The sequence below is a fragment of the Varroa jacobsoni genome, unplaced genomic scaffold (genome assembly GCF_002532875.2).
Source record: "Varroa jacobsoni isolate VJ856 unplaced genomic scaffold, vjacob_1.0 scaffold_16, whole genome shotgun sequence".
NCBI classification, from domain to species: Eukaryota; Metazoa; Arthropoda; class Arachnida; order Mesostigmata; family Varroidae; genus Varroa; species Varroa jacobsoni.
Genome location: NW_019212918.1, coordinates 48868 through 68065, shown reverse-complemented (window position 1 = coordinate 68065; position 19198 = coordinate 48868).

The following is a 19198-nucleotide window of genomic DNA, read 5'->3' as shown; positions in this document are numbered from 1 at the left end:
CTATCCTTTCAGCTTCGTAGTCATTTTGCACAAAGGCTGCATCGAAGCCTTTAGAAAAAAGCTCGAACACAACTAGCCAAGTCAAAGTTAATACTACTGTAGAACTTTTAACTAATCCTTCATTTGATAGTTGTCTAACAGTGTAAATAAAGGAGCACTCAAGGAAGCCGTGGTGAAAGGAACAAACGAAAGGATAGCGTGTTTATTTGGGAGAGCTGAAATAGGCATTCAGTATCGATCGAAAATCATTGCTCTACACCTCTGGAACGAGCCGCAGTCCAATGAAAGCACTGCGGTAATCGCAAATTAACACGACCTAACCGAATTCACCTGATGCAACTTAAAGTTTCCCGCTCTAAGAGTCCTTTTGGCAAGGGTTTTCCCACGCCAATCGACGCTCAACGACTTCATCCAAAAATATTTTAAAAAAGCTGTCTAACGCCTTCATATTTCAGGAGGTGATACCACTTTACAGGGCATTTACTTGTCGTTTTATATCGCACTAAAAGCAAACAGAACAAAGATACCCGTGTGGAATAAAGGACTAACTTGGTTTATCCATATGCCTCTCTAGAAGCGACAGCATATACCGCAGTGATTAGAAAACAATTACTGCACGCTAGCAACACGAAGGAATAGTTGAATGCTCCTGTACTATGTTGAAGCCTTTCTCGTGGCACAAGGTTTACATTGCTGGTACAGCGAGATAGATCCCTTCTTCAAATGTTGTCGGGACAATTCCAACAGAGCTTTTACGATTGATATGTACTACGCTGAGACAGAGACGTAGGAAGATAGGAAGGCTTTGATTTGACGATATTTTATAACTATTCGAAATAGCCCCCATAACAGCTAGAAGCTCAACGCTTCGATAAACACTGTTTGATCGATATCGGCTTTCAGAAAGCGAACAGTAAACAATACAATAGAAGGGACAACGAAATCAAACACCGAACCGTGTCACCGTCTCAAAATGCAGAGAATATTTAAATAGTTAGGGCCTTCAATAGGTACAGAAGGAAAGTAGCAGAAGTCTACGGTCCTGTCACAAGCTAAGCAGTTCTAGGTCACTTTTGATGTAATGGACAGAGTTTCATGGATTCACGGTACACGGAAACATAAGGAACATTGATTACATCGTCTCATATATTTATTTACTCTAGAAATCACGATCAATTTTGCATAGACAGTCCGAGGTGTAGGAAGTAGCTTACACATGACTGTAAAAAAAGGGCAACGATGACTGTATCATCTAACGATAGACTGAGGGTAAACATCCGCTCCCTGTGTTGAACTTCGTGCTTAGTTCATCTAGGCAAATTGAACTTGTGTAAATACACATAATCATAACAACTAGGACTCTCCAAATCGTATTTTACATTGTATTATAATTAAACAGGCTACGTTAATATGCTGTATGATGCACAGCTTAAATGTGCACCACAACTTATCATTATGAACTTAAAACAGTATTTTGGTACAGGGAAACGTTCGTGGACATATTAACTTCAGTATATTATATTCTCCCGAGAATAAATACAACATGAGCGAAATCATTTGGATCGACGATAGAACTTGATGTAATTCTATTCAAATGTTCTTACCTGGATGTCTTCGTCTTCCGGCTCGCTGCTTTCCATTCAGGTGTTTAAGTCCACGATTTAATAGAATCAAAAAATCCTGCCTCCAAGTTTTCTGTTTCGAATTTTTTATATTGGTAGAAACTGTAAGATTTAGCCTCGAGTACGTGATGGTTATGTTATTATCAGGTACGCTTAGTGTAGAGCCTTAACTGACCGACTGCTTCATTGATACAAGAAGTTATTTGGCTTCTACTTGATGCCTGCTTCAGTCGCACGGTATTCTGTCAACGGGAAGCGACAAACGACAGATCGCAACCAAGAATATCGATATTTTATGATCGAAGTGTATATCTAACCAAAAATCATAGGTGTTTCCTATGATTCTCCTTATTCTTGTATGTCTGCTCAAGATTCTATATGATAGCCATTGTTGCCAATTCTTGGCATTCGTCGCCCCGATGTCGACAATTCCTAGATGTGGACCCAGAAAGAGTCGTCATAATACACCCTATCATAGACGCTTGTAAAGTATATCTACATGAGGCTCTTTTCCCGTTCCGCTTTCTCTGCTCTTCAACGCTTCACCGTCGACCGACAAATGCACCATCTTGCTTTTGTCACTAGACTTGGTCTATCACTACAATATGTAACATTTAACATGACCACATGCGTAGCTGTGTGTAGCGTAGTAAGACGACGTTTGCCTCGGGAGCGAAGTTACTCCTCAGCCTTGGCACGAAACACGAACACGAACTTGTAAAAGACTAGGAACTTCTTGTGCGACATAATATCTGTTCCCCTGTCGACAGCCCATCTAATTGGAGTGCCAATGCCGCTTCTCGTTCCTACGGTCACGAAAGTGATTCATTTCTCGCATCTTTACTGCCTCTTTCTACTATTACATGCGGCATAGTGACTCCATCCTTCTACGACGCCCCCTTTCGTTTTGGATAACGACGCCCGCCTCGCGTCTATTACCGCGGGTCGAATGTTTCCTTTTGTCTAAGGCTACTTTAGTCTTTTTTTTTAGTCTCTGAAAAACTTCTGAAATTTTAGCAGGGGCCGTTAAAACAACCGTTACATTTTCACTTTTATTTAAACTGTTGAATGCACGAGCCACACTAGCAACGACAGCCATATTGCCTTCGGCGAGCTGGCAGGTTATGTGGCAGCTAGTGGCGCTGACAGCAGCAGGCATAGCGTAAAACATAGAAGAAAAAACAGCCAACAAGGGCGAGAAGCAAGCAGACACATGGAAATAAAGAAGAAAGCAGACCGATAGACTGACGGACAAAAGCTTAACTGCTGATAGCCAAGCACTGGGCATGATTTGGCTGGCTTTAGGAGCTGCCTGTCGAGACCTTAATTTCTGGCCACCCAGCCACAATTATCATTATAACAACGAATGGTGGACCAGGCAACATTTTGGCAAGGCAACGTTCTCAAGTAGCAACACGGCCATTGCTATCGTCGAGCCGCAATCGCTGCTTTGATCGAGACAAACGCGTAACTGTGGTGCGACGCAGAAGAATACTGCATCGTGGTATTACGATTAGCTACAACTACTGCTACAGCGAATTACTGTAGCTGTTACTGTTTCCGCAACAACAGCGACGGCGGCAGCACTAGCATTTTCACTGCTCTTCCGCGAAGATTCGGAAGAAGCAACAAATAAAACGACTGGAGCAGCGACAAAATCTTCAGGCAGACCAAGCAGCTACCGGGTTGAATGACGTTGGCTCGAGCCCGAACGAAGACGATAGCAAAATGTCAAAACTGCTGCCTTCAGTGTACAGCGTTTTCAGATTAAGGGGACTATTCACGCAGAAACGTATCGATTGATACCTCCATAAGTTGATCCCGCAAATGAACAACTGGCAGAACATCGAACTTGAACAGTGTAGCATACGATAGCTATATGTAAAAAGGTACAAACGCGATTGGATATTAGCTACTGCTAACAGAATATGCCTACGCGGCAAGTTCAGCTCGAATCTTTGACGCTGTTGTCGAAAAATAAACACAGCTCCATAACGAACATCGCCATTGGTTCCTGAAGTTGTTGTCCGTCGTTACGGCCCTTATCCAAAATTGTTTCGATGAAGCCGAAGCGTTGGGATATGCCAGATTCGAGATAAATGCTCCCACTGAGACCGGGCATTGGTACAAATCTACGATTTTATTTAGTATCACGCCAGAGTACTAGCTCCGTTTATTAGAAGAAAGAGTATGCGCATTTCATTCTAAGTTCTGAAATTCTGAAGTTCTTGCTTGCGTGTACTTTCAAAGAAGGTAACTGATCGGTAAAATTGCACAATATCATACCGCAGCCGGAGCGGATAGCAGGCTGTCATCAGTTGAAAACTGATTATTTCAGGCATGATTCGTTCAGCCGCTTCAGGTTATCCGTCTGATTTCGTCAGTGGATGCTTTGTTGTTGAAGATACCCGATAACTTTGTCTTGTTCTGTTCACACAGATATCATGCGACGTACGAAGTAATGTCTGATAGCTTATACACCAAACGTAAAACGCACTAAAAAATATATATATCATTGAATGAGGAAGCGCAATCTATTAAAGAACGGACAGATATCCTATCTAGCATACGTATATTTGTCATTGCATAAGGACAAGGAAGAAGACGGGCTCGACAAGCCACCAGAATGTGTGCACGCTCAGCCTTATTTAAGGCAAAGGCGTTAATAGAACGAGAGCAAAATGCCATACAAAAATATCGAACAGATATATGAAATCTTCCATCGCACAACGTATCAGTAGGGTTTGTTAGCTATGAAATTTTACATGTCTTAATACTGCTAATCTTCTTATGTGCCTTCTTAATTTATTGGTTTTCCCTCTACCTTACTTCTCCTCGTGAGATCTCCCAGAATCTTCAAAAATCTTTCAGCAATTTCTGACTGCTTGCTATTTGGTCGTTATCTACAATCGAGGGGTAAACAAACGAGCCTTTTCCAACCAACCTAAAAGGTATAATCCAGAATAACGTAATTTATTGTCTGACACGATCGGCTTATCTCGTTATGGTGGCCCTGTTCGATTCAGACCCATCTACCTATCGGTTGTATGAAACGACGGGCGCCGAAACAACATAAGAAGCGCTACTTTCTATACTAGGATCGACAAAACCCAATTTCCGCTAAAATGTCGGCCGTAACAAAGCAGAAGTCATTGCCGTACGGATGATCATTAATTCTTTCATTAGTTTTCTCATTTTTTCCAGATGAACCTTTAACCTTTAGAAAAAGCGTCATCTCAATTTGACCCGGTACTGAAAATCATACTGAACTCATAGCTAATTTTTGTCAATATAGCTCATCGAAGGATACAGCGCAAAAATACTTTGGGACATTCACTTTACTAACGATAATCTATATTTGATTTATTATTTTATTTATTTTTTTCTCATACTTATTTTACTCTATGTATTTTAACTTATCAGCTACGGACTCTCTAACATACCCCACTTCAACTTCACAATTGGCAAGTAGCTACTTACGAGCTATCTAGCCCGTTAATTTTACAAATACGCAAATGGAACTTGGTTCGCAAACATAATAAAAACTGGCCAATTTTTCGTTGCGCTGTTTCAGAGGGCACAGGGAGGTCTACTTGTCACATGCTGCATCACCATGCGACACAGACCAAGGCTGTTTCACATGTTATAGGAGCCACAAAAAATTCTTTATAGCATGCTGATGAGTATTCAGATTATACAGCAAACATTGTAGGTAAGTTTTACTACGTGAATTTATAACTTACTCGACTAGAATTTCTCTCTAACGCACGCATTGAGATAAAGCTGTAAATCTTCGCTGTCGTAGAATCACCTTTGTTTTTCCTATTCTGCGGCATGATAGCAACTTTTCCGGGTCTCATATAATCAAATACGAATACGGCCATGTTTATTCACACCCATCGCGCATAGATATAATCTTCGAACCCAGGCCTTTGTGGGTGTAGGTTGCTGGCTATTGCAAGACGACTGTGATGTATATCACTGCTAAAATGGGAGCCCTATAAGAGCCGTATAATTCGCTGAATTTTTACTGAACTCACGAATTATTCAATTATATTTTCCTTTTTCTTGATCATTTCTTCCTATACGACAAGAAGCTTGAACCACTCCATCGTCTTAAACAAAATCGTATTTATCATTAAGCTCTTCCTTTGTAAAGTCCATTCCAACTACGAAATACGCTTTAGAGCACGAACGTGTTCACATACTAATTAACGGTAAACGATGTGTGCCATATTCACACAAACGCAGCCGGAGTCAGAATGTGCTCTTTCATTATATTCCTTTGGGGCAGTTATAATTACACTGCTATCTATACGGTCTATGTGATATTTAGTAGTTCCTATGATAGGCTTTTTTTCGCACACACGGAGTTTATTGACATAGAAAGAAAGATGCCTGCCGAGCTGAATGTCTGCTTGTCTGGCTAAACGCCCCTAGCTTATTCCGCATCCCCAATTCCCACTCACCTGAGAAAGACGTTCCTTTGAAAATTTTCCCGCTAGTCAAAATCTTCCCTGTCATGGCGTCATACGCGAGATATGAAGATATTCTAAATCTCTGTCTTGCTTAATGCGCCCCATTTCTATGGATTTTCCGATCTATTTAAAGGGCCTTCACTCAAGTGACACGCTCGAAGCTGCTTCACCTCGTTTCATTTGTAGGTAAAAGAAATACTATTTAGCTTAGAAGTATTCATGTGAAGTAGCAAGGAGCGAGGAATCCCTTCTGTCAGTGGCATCGAAAAATTACCGTCCAGCCTATATCCTTATATCTAAAGCAAGTGAACTTTATATATATATATGTGGAGCGGTACAATTTGATTATTTTTGGTATGCTGACCGACAAGAAGGTTCTCCACTGAAAAACACATGTTAAAAATAACAAAAAAAAGCTGGCTTAAATTAGTGCCGATATCTGGTAGTGCATATGTCTAGTAAATAGGGACCGGTCGTGGGTGGTACAATTTTCAGTCGTCTGCCGCTCAAAGAACAATGGCAAGTGACGAAAACTAGTACGTCAATACGAGTACAATCCTGTCAGTCTTGTAACCCGAATCACAGAAGAACGTTTTCTCCGAATTTGAAGAGGTGAGGTGAAATCAAAAGTAAAAGATGGAAAAGTGTTCGAACCTGGCAAGCGTGAATAGCAATATGTATTCATTACGAGTTTCCCTGTTGTTCAGAAGGTGTCTCTCCGAATCGTGTTCAGATCTATGGTGAAGATAATCTTCCCCATTATACTGAATACTAAAAAAGTAAAGATGTCTCCATTCTTTGTCGATTAAAAGGGGTCGTCAGACCTAGATCCGTATCAACACAAAATAATGAAGCCCTTAGCTAAAAATGTTATTTGAATACTTTTTTCTGTTGATTCAGCAAAAAAAAAAAATGAAATTAAAATTTAAGCTTACCTATGTAATCGTGACCTCCGTTGATAGGTCAGCTATATCGCCTTGATCCGAATTAAAGTGGTTAAAAAATAGGTTTCTATTTGAGAAGCTACGCAAAAACTGCCTAGTACGCAGGCTTGGATTTTGTAAACATTTTCCCCATCTGTATCACTAAACTATCCCATGTGCGCAATCATCCATTTTTTCCAAACAAAAATTATAGCGTACATTACCGTTTCGTGCACGCATGTTTCGATACATCCGCGTTCTATCGCATCAATCCTGTTTGATTGATCTTAAGCTAATCCGAGTTAATCTTTCAATAAGCAAATGAATACAACAAAAAGAAAAAAAAAATTCCCAATAAACGTCAAGCTATCAATATTATGATACAATCTTTTCGTTTCGAATCCTATTTCGCTTTTAACCGTTAACAATTTATAAACTAGTATGTTTCAGTATACAGAGCAGATGGCAAACTAACTAGAGAAAAAAATATAAACCATATATCAAGAATAGAAGAGATGCTGTCTTCCACTACAGACGCAGCGTCTCGGTATACGTCACTGCCGACACTCTCTTCCCTAATTGTTTTCCTACGAAAATCTGCATATGTGTAGATAGTGTCTACAAGGCTGTTTAACAATGGCGAAATATCCACTTCAACAATATTAGTGTTAGAGAAGGTCGAGTCTATCAATATATGGCATCTATTGACGTCTGATAGCATCGTTAATTTGCCTTATCAATCATACACACACATGTATAGAGCAGAATAAACATCTATCTATCAATGCATTACTAGAGTCTGAAATATCGCGAAACATACGAAGAGTAACGGACTAGAGAAGTCAGGACGTAGTGAACGTTCTTTATATACACCCAGGTCGAGATTTTACTGGACAACATTTATATACTGATAAATAAGCACGTGTACAAATCTATCTAATAGGATGGTCCATGTTTGAATATATGACTAGATCTCGAAAGAAAAAAACGATAGATAAATCATCTCGTATATTCTAGATAATATAGGAGGTGGCCATCTTGCAATGTCAGGTTAGCATCAGAAACAGCTTTGTAATACACAGAGTATCTATCGAATTAGTAGAGAGATAAAATTGCATAGAGGATGTACACGAGAGCTTCGTACGTATACGACGTATGTCAGGCACCCGGAAACAGCTAAAAGAACACCTTTTTTGCTACATTGACTTGAGCGTATGTTAACTTTTAGCAAACTAGTAGTATTATGACAATTACAATGCCAGCTCAAATTTAATATAGCCATTATGTTTTCTTTTGTCTATAGCAACTACCTTAGTACATTTTGCCGAATTGCTTAATGCTCGACGTGGGGAGGCTTATCATATTTCCACGGCCACGCTAGCCATAGTTGTACAGCTGTTACGGGCAAACTCTTTTAAACGCCGATTTGACTTCTGCTCACTGGCGGCTAAATGGCCCGCAGTTCTCCATAGCGATTTTTACGTGGGATAAGAACGGCGAAATTATTTTTTAATACTTGCGGGAGCTCGCGTTACCTAAAGCGACGTGTTGCGCTTACAAACTAGAATTTAAAATCGTACATATTCTATTGATACTAGCGCCTTTACCTTATTCGTGGTAAACTATCACGCCCCGCTCACAACGGCAAGGTGTGACGCCTACTTATACTATAATCATAAATTTCGAGCTAAAAAGCAGACATTTTAAGTACATTAAAAAGGTCAGCTAGACAGTATTGCTCGATCCGACCGACCGGTTAGCGGGTAAGTTGGCAATTGGCCCCCTACACTTCGTCTCCTAGTTATAGTCGTCGACTAATCCGAGTTTCCCACAATAGAAACAACAATAGGCCGACAAAATACAGAAAAAGAGTAGTCAACTTCAAGTGGCGGCAAAGACGAGCAAGTCGTGTAGAAGGCCGTTGTAGATAAACCGAAAGGGGGCATAAGCTGTCCCCAAGGGTTATGTTTTGATCTATAAAGGCTTAAAGAAATTGTTACATTTGACGCGTTCGAATGTTTACAGAAATAATGAAAACCAACTGTCAAAGATGGGTGTCATATAAGAATATCTAGCTGTTATGCAAGATCTTCAATAGGAATGTTTACTGTTGTATGATATAAGCTGTGCTTCGTTTGATCAGTTAGAAGCATTTAGGCTTGAAACAAGCCATCCACAAGCTATCAGAGTCTCTTCAGCAAACCGGTTCCCTAGATTATCCCTATGTAAACCTCTACTGTAATTTCCACGCCAATATCAAATAAATCATAGTTCCCAACACTGTAAATTACTACAAACGTAAAAAAAATCAATTTCAATGATGCACACCCTATTCCCAAATAACTTCACTGCTGCCTCAGGTCCAAATCTTAAGAGATGTCAAGGGCAAGTTTTCTTATGTACCCCATGTTGAAAGTTCAATAGGATTTTAATATAGCAATCTTATAAAATAGTATGGTATTATACAATCGTCAAGACGCTGCACAACAATACTTTCTGGACCGGTCTAAAATTAATAAAACTTTATCTTTAAACCAAAGCCATTCTGCCTTACGCGGATATTGACTTAGAAAATGGGTTTAAGACTTGCATCGTTCACAGATCGATCGATCGAACTAATTCTTGATTACTTTAAATTATATTTATCGAAAACACAACTGACCAGTAAAGATACCTACAGGCTCGATTGTCTTTAAATTGCTGACTTCATGATACATTATTCGTGCAAGACCACATATGCTATCGGAACTTGACAAGCGAAGAGCGCGCCCTACGCGGCCACTCAGGACACACGAGGTGTCATTACTAGCACTGCACGCCTTGTGGTTGTTAGGTCCGTACTGGAGGATGCTGTCCAGACGAGTCTTTATGAAGATTACTAGTTGCTTTCTGACGCTTTCTTAGAGAACGCGATCAGCTGTGACCAAAAAAACTTAGCACTGATTAACGATGGTCCAACTTGAATATTCTAATAACTTCTAACGCATTTTCGTTAGAAGTTTTCATTAGAAATCTCGTTAGAAGCAGACAGTATTTATGGTTTCTACCATGAACAAGGACGAACCTATTTGACGACATGTAATTCGGCAATCAGTCGGATCTTCGATGAGGACCCAGTAATGTCCATTTAAACCTTGGGTGAGTCTGCGTATATGTCAGCAATTGCGGAATTTAGACTACCTAAAACGTTCAACCTTAAAAGTGGATGTCTCCATACGCATAACAGATCTATACTCACTAGAATGGAAAGGTATGGGCAATGTCATTATGAGTACGAACCGTAACGTGTTTGTTTACTCACTTCCATAGTTGTCTGCACGTCTAAATGGTCATTTCGTATTTATACAATGATATCAGGTCGTCTCATGCGTGATGTTCTTAAGATTCATCAGTAATTCCCAGTCGGTCCTATGGTGGGGCAGGGGCAAAGTATCCATGAATTCTTTTTGCCACTACTGCACAACTTAGAGCAGCAGCTAAAATTAACCTCAATAGTAATCGAAAAAAAGAAAACAGGCTGTCTCGCCAAGAGCTTTGTATTCGACCGGGCGGACGACTAAGTGTCCTTAGAAAAGGTTTTGCAAACCGCAGCAGGGATTATTTTTCTTGAGCGGCACTCCGGCCAGTTCGTTAAACGAAATGATATTATCTAGCTATTGCGTCAGTGCTTAATGCGTTGCGGGGTTCGCACAGTCTGAGCAGCTATGACCACTGCCAAAGCTATGCTTCGCGGGGGTGGTGATAATGAACGGCTGGGGAAGGACATGTTGTACTGGGGCAATTCTCTTACGAATAGCGTGCAGGGGTTCGGCACACGGCCACAGATGGAGGCGTTTGTGTTCCCCTGGTCGGCTAGATTTTACCATGCAGGGTTAACGCCAGTACGCTAAAATATATAAACTTGAATTAATATTATTGTTAAACAATACTTTCATCCAGTATAACTTAGTAACTTAGATAACTGGGGCCACTTGTATATCCTTGCCGTGGGGTGTTTCTGAGCTAAACCAATTTCGGTTCGTGTGTGAAGTATTCTATTTTTAGCCTACTCAATGGTAGCTGGTTAATGGCAGTTAGAGGATAGTTTGATATATACTGGCAGATCACAAATATTTGAGCGCTGTATTCAAATGGAAACCTGTGACTTTTGCCGATCTTTTCTTTTATACAAATCTACTTCTGGGAGTGGCTCATGTCGTTGTTAACGGGTGACAACGTATGGGTAGCTCGTGCTGTCATTATCAGTCCCAGGACGCAAAAATAAATTTAACGGTGATCAGTGTTTTATTGGAAACTACTTATCGATGGCATCGACACGTGTTAACCCACGTAATAGTTTTGTATCACTTCTACGTCTTGTATGCGCTATACATATATGGTAGTAGATAACACTATATATATATATATATATAAGCAAAGAGCTTTATGCGTATCGATATATGTGTACATGTGTGCATATTTACAAATGCACCTCTTTAGTAAGATGCTGACGACGCTTAATCGGGACTCGATGTACTACTAACAATGATTGAAATAGAGTTCGTCTAATTTCATTTATCGATTTTGAGTGCTAAGAAGATGTCTCGTGTCAGAGTTGCACGAGGTTACTGCGCGTCTCGTTCGAGTTCCAGCTTTGGAAGCTTTGATGAATCCCGATTGGCATCGTTTGTTGGCCCTCACTTGCTTCTGTCGGTTGCCAGTTGTCTAATAATGGAAGGTTAAATGTTCTGTTTCTACACTGGCCGAATTAAATTGGCCGAAGCGCTGTTACTATCGCTTCGATCTCCACTACTGCAGTGTTACCTCGATAGTGCTTCCTATAAACTCTTCTAATTTTTTTTCCACTACTGCAGTACAAATGATGAACGATCCACTAACAGCAACCCGTGCAAATTCAATCAAATGTCAAATTAAATCAAATTTATTGTGGCGGAAAATACTAAATAAAATACGTTATCATTGTGTTAATCATTCTAACAGGGCAATAATAATAGGGCAACATTTACGGGATAGATGACTAGCAAGTCCATCTTCGTTCTAAGAAAACGTATTGCTAGACGCGGTCACGATTGGTTAAGATCAGCTGGTAACTGACACTCTCTTCTTTGTTTTCTTCCGATAGCTCATGGTGATCGAGAAAATATATTGTCATACGATTCAAATGTTCCCAAAAGTCAATAGATTTTGATGACCTAGGTTGTTGAGGTTATTATGTGCTGTTGCCACTAACAGCTGCCAACACTGCGAGAGAACGATGTAAGTCCTGTGACCCCTGACTGTATAGCGCTCTGTATGGTCGCTTGGGTGTAATTTGGTAAAAAGTCGCTTTTTCCTTTCATCGTTCTCCCGTTTCGAATTTTTCGAAATTATGTCATACCCTGGATATCTTCGATTAACGCGGCTGGGTATCTCCACGTTGTGACTACATAAATGTCTCCTGCCGTTGATGCAATGCTCGACGACGACGACGACGACGACGACGATGATTTTCAGTTTACATGTCTGCATCGTGCATAGCCAGATTTCTGGAACGCCAGGTTTGCGCACGCAGAGAGACCGTTGCGTTAAACGATAGTGACTTAGAAGAAGTGATGGTTACGGAACGAATCGCCTACTACTAGCAAATGAAACTAATGATTAATTAGATCATCAACTAGTATGATATACTCTAACGGGGGAAAGTTACTTCGTGCTGGAAAGTATCGTGTGCTATACGCCGCCTTTACCAAGCAACAGGTCAACCAGATGCATGTCGAAATAGGTCTGCCCCACTTCTAGCATGTGTCAAGATTAAACCCTTAAATAGCTAAACGCTGAATTTAAGAAGCTAATGGGCTAGTGATATGGGATCTAATCACTTTATATAACCCCTTCGTACAGAATTGATTCAGTATGGATTGTTGTGGCACATTTCGCATAGCAACTATAAACGCATGCGTTTTATTCTGGGTAGCTTTTTACATTTTGTGAACTACGTCAACAATGACAGTTATCAGAACTAGGCGTTAGGCTAATTAGCGTTTACCTTCAACTCGACTTCTTGGCATCTGTTCGGCTCTCGTTGCTGGGAACACACTCTATAGTTCGTTGATTCAGTTTCGTAAACGTATTTTCATCATGTTTGTCTCCGGTTCGATGGTAAACGCTTAAATAATAGAACGGTCGTATCTCTTCGAAAGTTTCACCTTTTATATCGCAGTGCTAAAAAACATCGTCGTACCGTTTAAACGAACTTTCCTTAGTGCAGTGTATCGCTAAATACCCATCCATTCCAAACACAGTCGTAATAGGTAGAAGCTTAAGAGATCATATTCACCGAGCCCGGTAGGTGGTCTGTCGTCTATAAATGGATTATCAATCCAGTAGATGATTATATTATGTTAGTCGGCTTCCTAAAAACGACACTATGAAGCTATGTACCGAATTACTCCGCACTACTTAAAGATTTTTAATAAAACAATTAGCTTGAAAGAACAAAGTAAACGACGGGGACGATAATTTGGCCAAGACAACAACGTGTGCCAGCTACATAGATCTATAAGCAGAATTGTTTTAGCTGTAGAAATATAGATAGCATAGGCTTTATGTTGGAGTTGGACCGACCTGCTTAGCTTCAAAGGCGTAAAAAGCATTTATGAATAATAGCAAAACGAGCCTATTATAGCAATTAAACCTAAAAAAAAGTCTATCAAAGGACGCAATGAGGCGCCTAATTGTAGACTGTGCGCATGGTTTTACGACACGACGGGTTATCAGCCATAAACTTGCAATGAATAATAATAATAATGCATAAACTTGAAATGTCTTAGCTCCTAAGAAATGACACGATGCCGAGTTCGCAAATTATGGACGTGCAGATTTAACATGCAGAACTGTCTTTGGGCTCGAATCAGTAGAGGCTCAATCGAACCACACTCGCGTTACCGGAATCAGAATCGTGTGCTGAAATGTATATTGGCGAAAGTGTAATACGACATAAAAATCATTTTCTATCTCAATTGACAGAAAAGTTCAGTGGGTTATATACAGAAGTGACACAATTGACGGGACCAAGATTCGGTCCTTTATGTTGCAGCTGTCGAAGCATAACTATATTATGCTACGCGATAACACTACGCCTTGGAATATCGGCGGTCAAAAAAAGAGTCGGATAATTATCATTATCCGAACTGAATTGATCAGACGCGCGGACTAGCGGCCGACTTACCACGTCAGGTTACCAATGGGCAGTGTTAAACCGCTGCCAGACTAGACAGTTCCTTCCATCTCGAGACCATCTACGCGCGCAACCTGCCCAAAATAAATTCCGCTTCTAGATACTAAAGAAGAACGTATTTCTATTAGCACATACTAATACGCGAAAAATGTGTGTAGTGATGTAGCTAGGAGGAATAAGTGACGCAGACCATCTGAGAACGATCGGTATCCATCAGTTCCATTTCGGACAGCCACCAGCTATTGAATTAGTACGTATAATAGCACCAGATCTGCCAATTCACCAGATATGGATATCATCGTAAGTCAAGCTGAGCATGTTTCATACTGTCAGCATATGCGTGGCACCGAATGTCGTAATCTTGATCGGGCAGCGAACAAGCTGCGTTCACGAGTAGGCCCCTATTTAGACTATGTATATGAAGACTCGTTTACGAGTCACTACAACAAGAAGAAAACATGTATCGTCGAAGACGCGCGCAACGGAGTATGGGTTCCCGAATGAATTAATAATCATTTTAGCAACAATGTAATTCTTACATAAGCTTATAATTATCGTTACAATCTTTATATGTTGGAACTGAAGACTTTACAGTAGAAGGAACTGAGAACTACAGGATAAGAGAGCTGTTACCAGCGATTAGTCAGCCAACGTTGACCGTGATCTCAGATACAGGTCAGGGCTTTATTTTGTTATGAAAAGCTTAGTTCTAACATCTTCGCGACACGCTTATCCAAACGAAGCTGGGCCACCAGGCGTGAATAGAGTGAGAAAGAAAGAAAAACAATATCCACCCTGTTACCATTTCAAAAACTCAACGCGTATTCTCACTCAACAATCATAAAACTCAATAATATTATTTTTCGATCCTGCTATACTGGCCATCTATTTGGACATCGCCCCATTTCAGTGTACTTCCCTTGTTCCAAAGTACTTAAGATTAACCAATCTTATAAGTTTGCTTTTATTTTTCTTATGAATTTATTTTTATTTGCTTGGTCTGTGCTAAATATGAAACACGATTGGCCTCAGATCAACACCGAGTCTTTCCGAGGCCTATTTTTTTTTTCAGTTGTGAGTGCACGGTCATTCTGATATCTGCTCCGTACGCAGCGAACGAAGAGCGGTCGCTGTACGCTGCCGTAGGAGCATTGACCTATTTTGGGCCTCTATAACCCAAGGGCAACTTGATTCACCCCTGCGGCATTTCATTTACTTTTTTCGCTCTCCTTTTCGGTGAAGTAAAAAGTCAGGCATTGGGTGGAAAACATTTGAGGTCGCTGCATATCATATGTAAGTCAGCTGCGTTGTGCGAAGACGAAAGGAGCGACAAAAGAAACCTGGGAAATTCAAGCTACTCAGGTACACTACGATTGCCGACGCTCCGATGACGCTACAAAACAGAATCGAACAAGAGCAGGGCGCCGAAAAGACAAAAGTTTCGCGTCTTTGGTCCGCATCAGTGATCTACTTCTGGGCAATTTTGCTTTGTATTCATTTTCTGTTGAGGTTTGAAATTGGCAATCGGAATCTTAACGTGAACAGTGACCGAGCGGGGTAGGTCGATTGCCCATCGTTGATTAAGAATCTATCGGCGTACCTGTTTCTTAACTACGAATCCAATAAGCGTCGGCTCTCTGTCGATCGACTGTCTCTGCACTTGATGATTTAATAGTGACGTTTCGTACTACTTACATGCATTGATGTCGATACCGTTTTTTGTTATTGTGGTTCGCCAGTGGGCATCTATTGAGCCAGATCGAATATGGATTGACAATAAATTCGTTTTTGTCTATCTGTCTTATTTGGCGTCTTTAGTTCCCCAGAGTTATATTTGTGGTCAGGCAAACGAAAATGTCGACCGAGAAAAAAAATATTCATATAGTAGCAGCCCCGAAACTACTTTGACACCTAAGTTATTTTGAAGTTTCGTAGATCGTCAATTCAATTGGCCTACAGGAACTCGTTTGTGTAACAATTGTTGACTATTTGTTTACGCAAAATGTATACGTAGCTTCAAGTTTTAAGCACTGGTTCAGGCGGCTAGCTCCGAACTGGCCCGATTTCGAATTTTTTTAGGAAGGTTTGAGTAATAGTTTTACGTACGATCGGACGCCAACGGTACAGGCGTATATACTTGTGAGGCCCGACCGCGTCATTAATAGTCAATTGCTTCTTTATGCCCCATTCTAAACCAACCCGAACTTCCATTAGCAAGCACTACAAGTAATTAAGGGAGAATGAAGGGTGATGAATCGGACGAATTCCCGCTGACCGAGTTTTTTGCGTTCCGAGACAAGCCTCGTTTCGACCCTAAGCCACCTCACGTGCCTCTGTTTGTACGCAATACTATGTGCAGTCGAACCGCTGCTGAGTGTATGCAGAATAGGTCGGTTGTCGCGTTCGAGACAGATCGCGATCATAGGAGAGATTGGATGGTGACACAACGCGGAATACACTTGATGATTTTATAGAAGAAAAAAAGGGACGATTGAAGCAAGACAAGCTGCATATGTGCAATCACGAGCAGAAAAATAAATAACAACTAAAGCAATTTCTATCCTCATGATCTCACGATCCTAATCTCGTCGACAATTTAGTCGAACCTAACGGGAATTAGAGGTAGCTGGTGGTACCAAAAGATCAGCCTCATGTGTGGATTTAAAGTTACCTTCATATGTACATGTCTAAACATAAAACGGTTGGTGACTTTCGCAACTGGCTGTATCGAATTGTCTGATAACGTTATCGCCATTTGTAAACGAACAATGACAAATAATAGTTAGAAATAAGTGCGGTGATGCACTTAAAGTTTCTTGTTTTCAGGTAGAATCTTGTAGCGTAAAAATTAGCTACTGATCCCGTTTATAATACGTCATGTACCTAGAGCTAAGATTGTTGTGGGTAATCTTTCAGCAGTCCGTCCAAGACGGCATCCATCCAAAGCTAAACTAAATTATAATGGCCAGTCAAGCTAGATGTGGAGATTTCTAAGTTATTGAAATATTACTACGACTGACAATGAAGAAAGTAAAATCCGCCTTATGTACCGAGTGTTTTCATCGTGGACGCTTTTTCCTTCCGTTACCTTGCCTCCTATCAATGGCCGTCCCGTTATCTTGTCATCGTTATTATTTTTATTAGCTATACATGTAGCTAACAAACTGCTATATTATATAGTACGACATCAACAACAGCAGCTTCGTCCGATCACATTTGCCTCCCTAATGAATGCCTCGGTAATAACCATTATACAAAGAAATATCTACATATTGCATGTTTGCAGAATGACACAAGCGAGGCGACCATGTACGGCACATTGTAGCTGATGTTACCGCAGCTGGGATCCTATGCATGTATATATATACGTATGAGGAAAAAAGAGCTACACTACGAGTACTGCGACTAGTAGTAGTCTTCTTGATCAGCTTGAGCATGAGCTACCCATCATTGTCAATAAGAAAGAACAGATCCAAAAACAATGTAAAATCCGCACTCCCTTCGCGCCTCCAGAGGGTGACGCTTGTTTTCGTGATTGTGCTTGTTACTGGCCGGAGTTCGCAGCTCTTCTTGTTCCAGTTGTCGAAAACCTACCTGCGGGCTATACAGTGTTCTGCAGCGCCAAAACGTCGGCAGTCGTTGACGTTGTCGTCGCCTAACACACCTAGCCATACTATATCCGCCTTGCCAAATTCCTGCCCATGGGTGTTAACGAAAATCGCTATTAGGACTACAGCGGTCAGACGGCGCAGCTGTGCATACATAGAGGCATAGTAAACGCCACACAGCTCTCAATCTGCATGCCTTTCTTTGCCTTCTGTCCCGGAAGCTCGTATTGGTTATGAGGCGTTCATCGCTGGCGCTTGAGGACTGGACTGTGGTCGTCTCCCTAGGCCGGTTGAATTTATACGCAGATCGTAATAATGCTTATTATAGAAGTAATAATAATGGGAACGGTGAATCCCCACTGGCTGGTTGCCTTGCGGCCGCCATTGTTGGTTTAGACTTTAGGGACGATTTGCGCATTGACGACACCACTTCTGACTCTGGTGGAAGCGTACATTAGCGTTTCAATGGCTAGAAGACGAACATTCCTTGGCTGGACGATTGTCGCTCAATGGCGAAACGATAGAGGTCTAAGCTGGATCCTGGAAAGCGTAACGGTGAGCAGCTAGTAGTAGTGCTAGTAAAAAAACAATCCAATTCAATGAGGCGAATAAACGATCGACGAGAAGTAATTTAACTATTCTGATGTACATAGTAATGTACAAATCGGATTTATCCGCCCGTGTGTATCCGTCTGAGCCAAAAAGACGATCATGCGTAGAGGAAGAAGATCATTTTTGAAATGTTACTAGTCAGATATTGAGGTACTATAAATTCTTGAAGTTAAAAATTCAATGTGCAAGTTATATTATAGCTTTTTACAGTATCTACTGTTTTAAGCCGATTTTTTTTTAATAATAACACAACATGCGTTTTTATGCGATCAATACGATTGACTTAGGTAAAAAAAAATATTATTAATGCACTTCAGGAAGCCGAACATTACGTGCTTTGTATTTGTTATATGGCATTTGGAATAGACATCTATTCAATGGCAATAAAAAAAAATGTACAAAAAAATAAATCAAGAAGCGATCAACAAGCTGGGCGGATGAGTCGTAACCAACGACCGTTGAAACTGACTATCTAGAACAAATTTCATGAATAAGAAATTCGTGCTAAATTCAACGACGCGACCAATGTTTCGACACCCAACGGTGATATTCCCATAGCGCTTTGGAGTTTGGCCCCTTTCCGCTGATTGTTGAATCAGGGAATAAGCTGAATTTTGTTGAAATTGAAAGTAGGACACACTATTGTTATTTTCGGTAGTTGACAGAAACGTATGTGTTGAAGGAACATGTTGGATCCATTCACAGCGAAAGCAGCAACAATTAATGACAATACGCAACA